This window comes from Triturus cristatus, chromosome 4_1 (assembly GCF_964204655.1).
Source record: "Triturus cristatus chromosome 4_1, aTriCri1.1, whole genome shotgun sequence".
NCBI classification, from domain to species: domain Eukaryota; kingdom Metazoa; phylum Chordata; class Amphibia; order Caudata; family Salamandridae; genus Triturus; species Triturus cristatus.
Window position 1 is genome coordinate 333,120,787 of NC_140585.1, and position 9,099 is coordinate 333,129,885.

Below are 9,099 nucleotides of genomic sequence, written 5' to 3' on the forward strand. Positions count from 1 at the left end.
ATCCCAGAGATGTGGCATCAGAAATGTATAATGTATACCCTTATAAAAATGAGTTTTGTACGCCTGGGTAAAGTGACATTTCACATGTAAGTGACCCCCTATTGCTGTATAGCATGGCTTAAATTCAATTTGGATGCTAGGAGGTCACAGCATCATTATTAGGCATTATAAATATTAAAAAACGAATTTAATGCACCTATTTTAAATAACATTTTTTATATAATGAAAATATATATTTTTTTTAAAATAAATCTAATCCTTTTGATGAGTCCACATATGAAAAGCGAGCTGCATCCCTTGCCTATCATATTTAAACGCATTCATTCACAGCCCTAAGAACAGAAACCGAACTTGAAAGTCTGCGCCACTTTTAAATAAAGGACAGTCATTATTATTTAACATTAAAAACCACTCTTATCCTTATTTAAAAAGGCATTAAGAAAAGAAATCCCTACTGTCAATCTGTCCTCTGTTTATCAAAAATAATGAAACTATATTTCTAACTTTTAAAACAGCAGTCTGAAATGCAGGATTTTACACCGTATTTGACTTCAGCTGTTTTCTGTGGCCGGAGTCAGAAATACCCACGTGCTGACACAGCTGCTTGACACGTAAAGGCGTCGAATTCACACGTCTTTCAAGTCAGCCTTTGCACAAATCTGTCGTTCTGTAATGTGTATTCAGGTCTGCAACAACCAATTCACTCAGATAATGTGAATGCCTTTTAAAACCTAATACAGAAGGGTAAATGCTGTGACATTTTGTATCTTTAATTTTATCTATTGCAAAACACATAATTTCGTTTTTTGAAGCTTTTTTATACCTATTCAATGTGGATTCTAATTTTATCTTTAACATTGTGGCAATTTGCACACATGTATAGTGTCTTACTGTCAATTTAATGATAGCGTGCAGCTATTTAGCATATATTATATAATTCATTGCTGGATTATTTTAAAATGTATTTTATTTTAATGATTTGGCATAACAGAATGATGACAAAAAAAAAATTGGGCTCATTCCAGACATTTTCAAAACGGTGTCATACACATAATACAGGGCACTTAAGGCTAGCCATTCTTGCACCAAGAGCGCAATCGCTACTTACAAGTACCACTAATGACAAACCACAGACATTTAAACACACATTTAACCCACAGATCAACACTTAGGACAGAAACAAAAGACAGCCCACAGACTGTACTTAAACCAAACCAATTGTAAATACTAGTTGCAAGTCATATTCACTAGATTTGGCTGGCAGAACACCAGGAAAAAACGTTCAGCATATCACCACTTATGAATGTTACTAAGTGCACAGACAAGGATCCTTTCTACGTACATATTTAGTTCCTCGGGGTACTAGTCACCAAGGAAGAAATACGTTTTTATACCTAAACCTAGTTAAGTATCCCCTCTAGGGGAGCCGGCTAATTCAATACAAGTTCCAAGGGTAGCTACAAACCAAGGCAACACATTCTACGATGTGTGCTACGAACAGGCATGCCAAAAATATTGCAGCATATACAATATTATACACAAAGTAGCACTTAACTCAAAGTGTGCCGTTCAAGTTTACAAAAGTTTCTCATTACCTGCCTACATAAACTGCAGTTTACATATTTCCAAATTCCAAATATTGGCCAATTTCCATACAAATCCAAGAAGCGTCATAACAAACGACCTTACCAAGTACAAGTTTCCAGATTCTAACTGCCAAGTTCTGAGTGCCCAAACGGTCATTTTTAGAATACTCACGCCAAAAATGTTCTCAGTCAGGAGTGGTAACCAGTTGGAGGAGTCCAATCAGGAAGACCAGAAATATACTGGGCTGCAGAGACAGAATCTCAGTTTTAGGGTACCTTTTTACTAGAGTCCTGTTCTGTCCTCCTCAGTAGATTCCGGTCTCCCATCAGGATCACTCCCTTGGATAGCCACTTCTCTGATGAGCCTCACAGAGGGCACCAATTGAAGAAATCAAAACCTAATCTGGGGCTTCACTGATACACCTGGTCCTTTTAAACCAACAAAGAAGAGATTGGCACAGAAGCTGTAATATAAAATACATCTTTTTATTCATTTAACCTCTAAAGAGAGAAAAATGTGTCATATAGAATCCTCAAATCACTGTAGGAGACATTTCTAAGGAGTACAGAGAACAGGGGCATTATATACCCACACGGGCTGAAAAAAGGCAGTACAAGTACACATGAGAAGAGTTATGCACATAGATGGTCATACAGAAACTGCACAGTCAACAAGTAGGAGGAGTAATAAGTTGCTGACATCAGTTAGAACAGCCTGACAGTTCTATACTAGGAACAGGTGCATTCTACTAGCTAAGCAAATCTGAGCATGTGCAAGACTCTGAGAGAGGGAAACAGCAAATGGCCAGCACATAGCTAACTAAAATGGCTGCCAAGTACAAAATGGCTTTCAGATTAATGCAATCTTCAACACTGGGACCCCGCTACATAGCCACAGTGTGACAAGCCCTGAAAGATAAACGGCTACCCCCGGACTGGAGGCACGCCGAAATTGTAGTTTTCCATATACCCGGATGACCGCCTGAACTATGCTCATGATAGAGGCCGATATCACTTTTAAATATAGAAGCTAAATTAGTGGCCAAAGTATTAGCGAATTGGCTAATACCGCTCATGTCTGACCTTGTCCATCCTGATCAAGCCGGCTTTATGCCAAAATGAGCAACCAGACATAACATACATCGTTCCCATAACGCAATAGCTGCGGTAGACTGGCTGGATCAACCAGCAGCACTGCTCCTAGCCGATATTGACAAGGCATTTGATTCAGTCCGTTGGACATATATGTTCATATTGTTAAAGCATTTAAATATGGGCCCCAAATTTATCGCCCTCATACAATTGCTCTACACAGATCTCACAGCTTCCATAAGGGTGGCGGGAGCTATATCCCGGCAATTTCCGATAGGCCGTGGCACCAAGCAAGCCTGCCCTCTATCTCCTTTTCTTTTTCACCCTTGTAATTGAGCTCTTGAAAGCCTGGGTGTGGCGTGATGCGGTGATGAGAGGATTTGAATGGATGCCCGAAATTTCGGACCGCGTAGCACTATGCAGATGTCCTCTTCTGTTTTTTACTGATCCACATAGGTCTGGGCCTAGAATCCTCCAGATTATGCAAGCCTTTGGGGAGACCTCCTGCCTACGTATAAATAATCAAAAATACTTGTTATGCCCTGGCAACATGAAGGGTGATGGTGTGAGGTAACAGGGGGGGACACACGTTATATAAACTTCAGAATAGGTTTCTCAAGATAGGTTTTGAAATGTAGGTAAGATCACTTGAATGCAGATTTGTACAGTACTCCTATAGACATAGGGGCAGTGCTCCTGCATCTGAAACATTGTATGATTTTAACTAACACTGGTTAATGGTCTGGTCCTATGACAGCAAGTCTCCTGTGCATGATGCACTGTATACTGCAACTGACGAAATTTAATAAAAAGACTATTTAAAAAAAAATCCTTGGTATGGCCTATACGGGGATCATTAGGACATGGACTCTGGATCAAAGAAATCACAGTGGTTACTAATTAGTTAAAATAGCTCGGCGTATTCAGATACGCAATCTTTGTCATGGAATCGAAATATCGGTATTCTGACAGAACGGTTAAAAGCTGAAGTTAAGGCATGGTCTAGTCTTCCTTTATCATTGTACGGGAGATCAGCTATTTTTAAAATGCTATCCCTTCCATGCTTATTGTATCAACTCCAGTCTCACCCCTATCCAATTCTAAAGGCATCATTCACACACACCAAAGCCTGATGGTACGTCTCTGGCCACACAATGGACGGTTACCGATTTAGTTTTTTGGTTGTGTTCGAAGCTCACAGACAGAATTTAACAATTTTTGCTGCTGTGGGGAGCAGGCAAAAAGAAATAAATCTAGGTGTTCCCTTCCGACTCAGAAAACAGATTAACTCCTATGATTGACAACATTAAATATTTGAAGAGAGAAACACCATGATCGTCAGCCACAACCAAAGTAGAGCTACAGTTACAATATCTGAAGGTCCTTATGAACCAACAGCCCACGCAAGTGGTGGTAGTGGCCGACTGGCCACTAACAAACGTTTGGGGACGGGGACTTTTTTTCTTTTTTACAAATTAATCTCTGAACTGGATATAATGTTCCCCTTTCATATACCTCTACGCGGGGAGATTCGGTTCAAATTAGAACATTTCCTCACTTGGCAGTCACAGAAAGGAAACTAAAACAGAGGTCATCATGTTAAAATAATTACAGCAGTTTGCCAGAAACGGGTGCCTGATATTTAACAGTCTGTGTCGGAAAACATACTAAATGATGACTAACAAAAAACATATGAATGGGATCTATTGTTAATTTTCCTACTAAAATCTTTCAAGTTTTTTGGGATTGGTTCATCAATTCCCGCATCCACAGTTCCAGCACCACTGACTGTTCCCATGTTTCTCATTATGTAAGAACCTACACTCCTCTCGGACCGGTGCTTAATTTGTAAGTAGAAGCCCTGGGTCTCACAGTTTTGCTTAGAAGGAGCTGCTGTAATAGTCTTGATTCCGCCGCCTGTTTCCTTGTTCCACAACCTCCTGTCCCGTTCTCTCACTCTTGCATGTTCTTGCTTTGAACCTTCGTCACTTTTTTCGGCCTTTTTCTTCCTCCTTTGCTCCTTGTGTGTTTTCCACTCTCTTGCTTTGGATAAAAGTCTCACTGGTCCCCAAAAATGAGTGCCGGTGCGCACCCCCTCACCCACTGGTTCAAATGAAGCAAGGTCTAGAACCTATCACTCGCCCACGTATAAATTAATTCCATTCTTCGACCTTGGTTCTGAGGTTTCTACAAGGTCTCCCTCTTCAACTCATATCTATTTTTTCACACTTGCTCTTAAGACACATTTTAACTCTGCTTTTTGGTCAAATCTTTGGATAATTTATCTGATAACTTCATAACACAAGGGTCCCATTACTGCCAGCAGGCCTCCAGATGATAGTGCGATCTATAAAGGTTTTCATAACATAATGTAATATAACAAAACATTTTGGCAAGGGAAGCAGGCTCTGACAACTTCCCCACTGCAGAACAAAATGAGTAAAGGATGGAAGCCACCAATTAACCTCAACCTTGTCTACCAGGGGGAAGCAAGTAGTGATCCATAGCAGCAGGCCGGTGAAGACGGAGGCCCCAAGGGTACGCAGTGACACAGCGATACATAGAAGAGTCCTTCAGACTAACAGGCCATGGTGACCCATGAAGAAGGAATAAAGCCTCCCAGACTATCTCAACTTATGGGTGGAATGTTACTTTTAATTGCCCTCGATCGATTTCCCAGGTCCCCTCAAATACATTTCATGGCAGTGAACAGGTTCTTTTCAAATGACATACAGGCCACTCAATTGATCTGGGTATATAAAAATCTTGAATAGGAGAGCATATCAGTTCTGTGTCTAAATGCCTAGTGCAAGATGTTACAAACTGCTGTATGTTGTGCAAAAGTGTCCCCTCTGGAAACCCTGTAGACCCAGTCAAAGTAAATCACTAGAATATCCATTGCAGAAAGGTGCAGTCAAGGAAGAGTTATCAACTAATCTCAAGCCTGTATACCTTTCAGGAGGCGACCATAATAGTGAACTTTCATCCCGTGCACCAAAATCGCATTCCGGACCATACCGCTGACTGTGTGAACTGGTCGATCATGTGGGCATGACAAGCTGTCTACTTCCAAGAACAACAAGCACTGGCATAGCCAATAGGTCTCGCCTTTGGGACCTTATAAATGTTTAGCCATGCAACAGTTGATGTTGTTGCACCAAGGATATTGTGCTGCATAACTAAATACTTATAAGGTCCCAAAAGCGAGACCTATTGGCTATGCCAATGCTTGTTCTGTGTATCTCTCTAAGACGACGTGAGCACGAGTGACTGAGCGAAAAGTAGTACACTGTTTACACGATCCTGAGGGATCAGGGTTGTCATGTTTCGATAGTTGCCAAGAACTATTCTCTCTTTGGTATGAGGGGTTTCTAGTGGCACTGTAAGCTAGCTGGTATACAGGCTAACATACCCGGTAGGGATGTCTAGAATCAGTCCGGACACCAATCCTAAAGTGTATGTTGTCTAAACGTGCAGATCATGTATAGGTTTATAGGAACTACACAACACCGTCCCAGTATACATACCTATACAATAGATCGGTCCCTAGGACACTTCCACTCGCAACTAGGGTAGTGTTCATAGTTTGGCGACAATCCCTTCGCCAGATGGGGTGGTGGGAACGCATCACTAAGGAAACACTGCTATGACACTACAGTCTACTTCCAAAGATAGCAGACCTACAAGGCTTTACACAATGAGACCAAATAGGGATTTACTTGGTTGGAAATGTAGTGCGAGGATTGGTTTCTTAAAAACTAGAGGAACCCTTTGTGACCCAAAGGACTAGGATTCAAACAAAAATTCTGAGTAAAATGTGCTCTGGGAATACTATTAATAAATCTAACTTACACAAGGTTCCTGCACAGGCACCACCGCCACTCATAGATCCACTATTCCACATTCATTCTGGGGTAACACTGTAAATACCAAAAACGTACGTGGTGGCACAGAGACTCACAGTTGATGCATAATACTTTATTAAAATTAGAAAACACAATTTAAAAACATTCCATATAACCACAAATGTGGAGCATAACAAAAGAGAATAAAACAAAATCGATATTACAAACACAAAACGAGAGATAACAAAGACATTAGAATTTTTGTCATTAGGTATCACAACCACTGTCTATATCAAGATACACCCCAATGTTTCCAAGTTCATCGGTATTTAGGGTGCCTTGAGAACGGTGAGTTTGTGGAAAACAGGCGTCGATGCGTTTCGAAGGTGTAATAATAGTTGAACCTTCTTTTTCAAGACAACATAAAATAATACTCTTGATGCATAAAATATCTACAATATAAACATATAACGAATCAGTAGTTACTACAAACACATCATTACAATCTTAAAAACGTATTTTTGAAACAAACCACATTACTGACAGAAAGAACAACATGACACTTATATCTAATAATCCTATCTGTACAAAGACAGAAGAAATATATAACAACTGTACAATCTGTGATACCAACCAACCAACCTACTTGATACCCACAGTGTCCCCATTGCACCAACACCAAATATTCTGCTCCTTAGTTCAACACCAATCCATTCTCACATACCTTTAATGTACACAATCTACCTCTGTCTACTAATACAGCACTTACCTATAATTTCCTGATTCTTTATAAATTAGGTACTAATGGATCACTGCTACATGGATCCAATTGCTCGTGTCGGCAAACTGATTTGTTTCACCTCTTGCAAAACTACATGGAAGAGACACAACAATGGTGACATTTGTAATACGATGAACTATTGATCCTTGTCATTAAAATGATCTAATATTAAAACAGTCATGATTGTATTGAGTCCTACTTACTACAATATCTTTTATAAAATAAGCACTTATTATCTTCGTGCTATATTTCTTCATCCGTAGTTCTCAACAATGCTCACCATTTTTTTCCTCTTACACCTATATTAAATGAAATTATCATTGTTATTCTTAATTTTTTATAAAAGAAAACATACAATGTTTCTCAAATTCAGGTGCTAATCGACTGAAAACTAAAAACTAGTCTTAACCCTCCTAGGGTCAACTACTATAGTTTGACCATTCGCCGGAATCCCTTCATGTACAATTGTTTACTTTTATTTGAAAACGAGTCCTTAACCCCTTCTGTGCCCATGACGAGCTGGACTCGTCATGGGCCGCGGTTGCGCTGTGCCCATGACGAGTCCAGCTCGTCATGAATCCCGCCCGCTAATGCAACGCCCGGCACAGGGCGGGGAAAGGGCGTGGCACACAAGGGGTTAATTCCAGTCTGCATAATGAAAGACATAATAGTCACTCTTTGAATATTTTTGAATATATACGCACACTAAAAAATAAATGAAAGAAATGGGCATAGATAACGACTTACTCAAGTATTTATTCATATAATTCTTTAGGGTCTTTTCATTTCTGTTGCCCTCGTAGAACTGCCAAAATAAACAAACAAACAATAAGGAGATTACCCTTCTAGTTAACACGGCCTAAGCTAGTCATAGATTTAACACATCATTAAGTTTTGTCAAAGCCACTATCTAATTAAAATTGCTACAAACTTGCTATTTCTAAATATTTATGACATTCCTCAGTATGTACTGAAGGCAACTCTGTTGTTATCCGGGACTTTCCTCTCCAGTTCGTTTACCGATGTACTAATTCTCACACGCAACACTCTTTAAATACCCGCCTATTATTTCCTCCGATATGGACGTGAGCGTAAAAAGCACATGACTCACGTCCTTGTTCTGCGTGCGTCAATCGTTTTTTTAAACCTCCCTATTTACGATGAACTTTATTAAGAGCATGTTTTCTGACACCCTGTTCTATAAATCGGCCGTACGATGCCTATCTACTTAAAAGTGCAACAAAGTTGTTGATCGGCCGTGCGTTACCAGGGAATTTACTTAGTTACAAGTTTGCCACCTCTAAATGTTTATAGCCTTCCTCAAAGTATGCTGAAGGAAACTCTGTTTCTGGCCGGAGCTTCTCTTCAAATCATTTTCCTGATGCACTCGCTCCCCCTGCTATTAGAAAACCTCCATATCTATCTAAGAATCATTATCATCCCGCATTATTATCGCACTTTTGCCAACATTTGCAGTCCCTCGCTTACCTCGTAAAAGGAGCCGGTATGCCTTCGATTTTCCCTGCGAGGATTGGTCCTTAAATCATTACAAGAGCTTCAGGTAGAATATTGACTGCACCACTGTCAATTTTAGAAATACCTACAATTACTACACGCCCTACACCCTTACATCCGCGACCTCTCTGACAGCCCTGAATTCAGCCCACTGGAAGGCAAATTACAAATGGGTGACTTGGGGGATAATACGATCATGAAAATATATCAGTCCCTTACAACAAATAAGCCTAGCACACTAGACACTTTACTGACTAAGTGGCCGACCGACCTAGGATCT

The 9,099-nt window shown here is 40.1% G+C and overlaps 1 long non-coding RNA gene across 1 annotated transcript; it reads right to left on the reverse strand.

The window, feature by feature from the left end:
- Positions 1-7,355: 7,355 nt before the first annotated feature.
- LOC146854892 (uncharacterized) lies at positions 7,356-8,070 on the reverse strand. Its single transcript, XR_014980762.1, has 3 exons — positions 8,052-8,070; positions 7,508-7,603; positions 7,356-7,394 (listed from the first exon to the last, which is right to left on the reverse strand). It is a non-coding gene; the product is annotated as an uncharacterized LOC146854892 (long non-coding RNA).
- Positions 8,071-9,099: the final 1,029 nt, after the last annotated feature.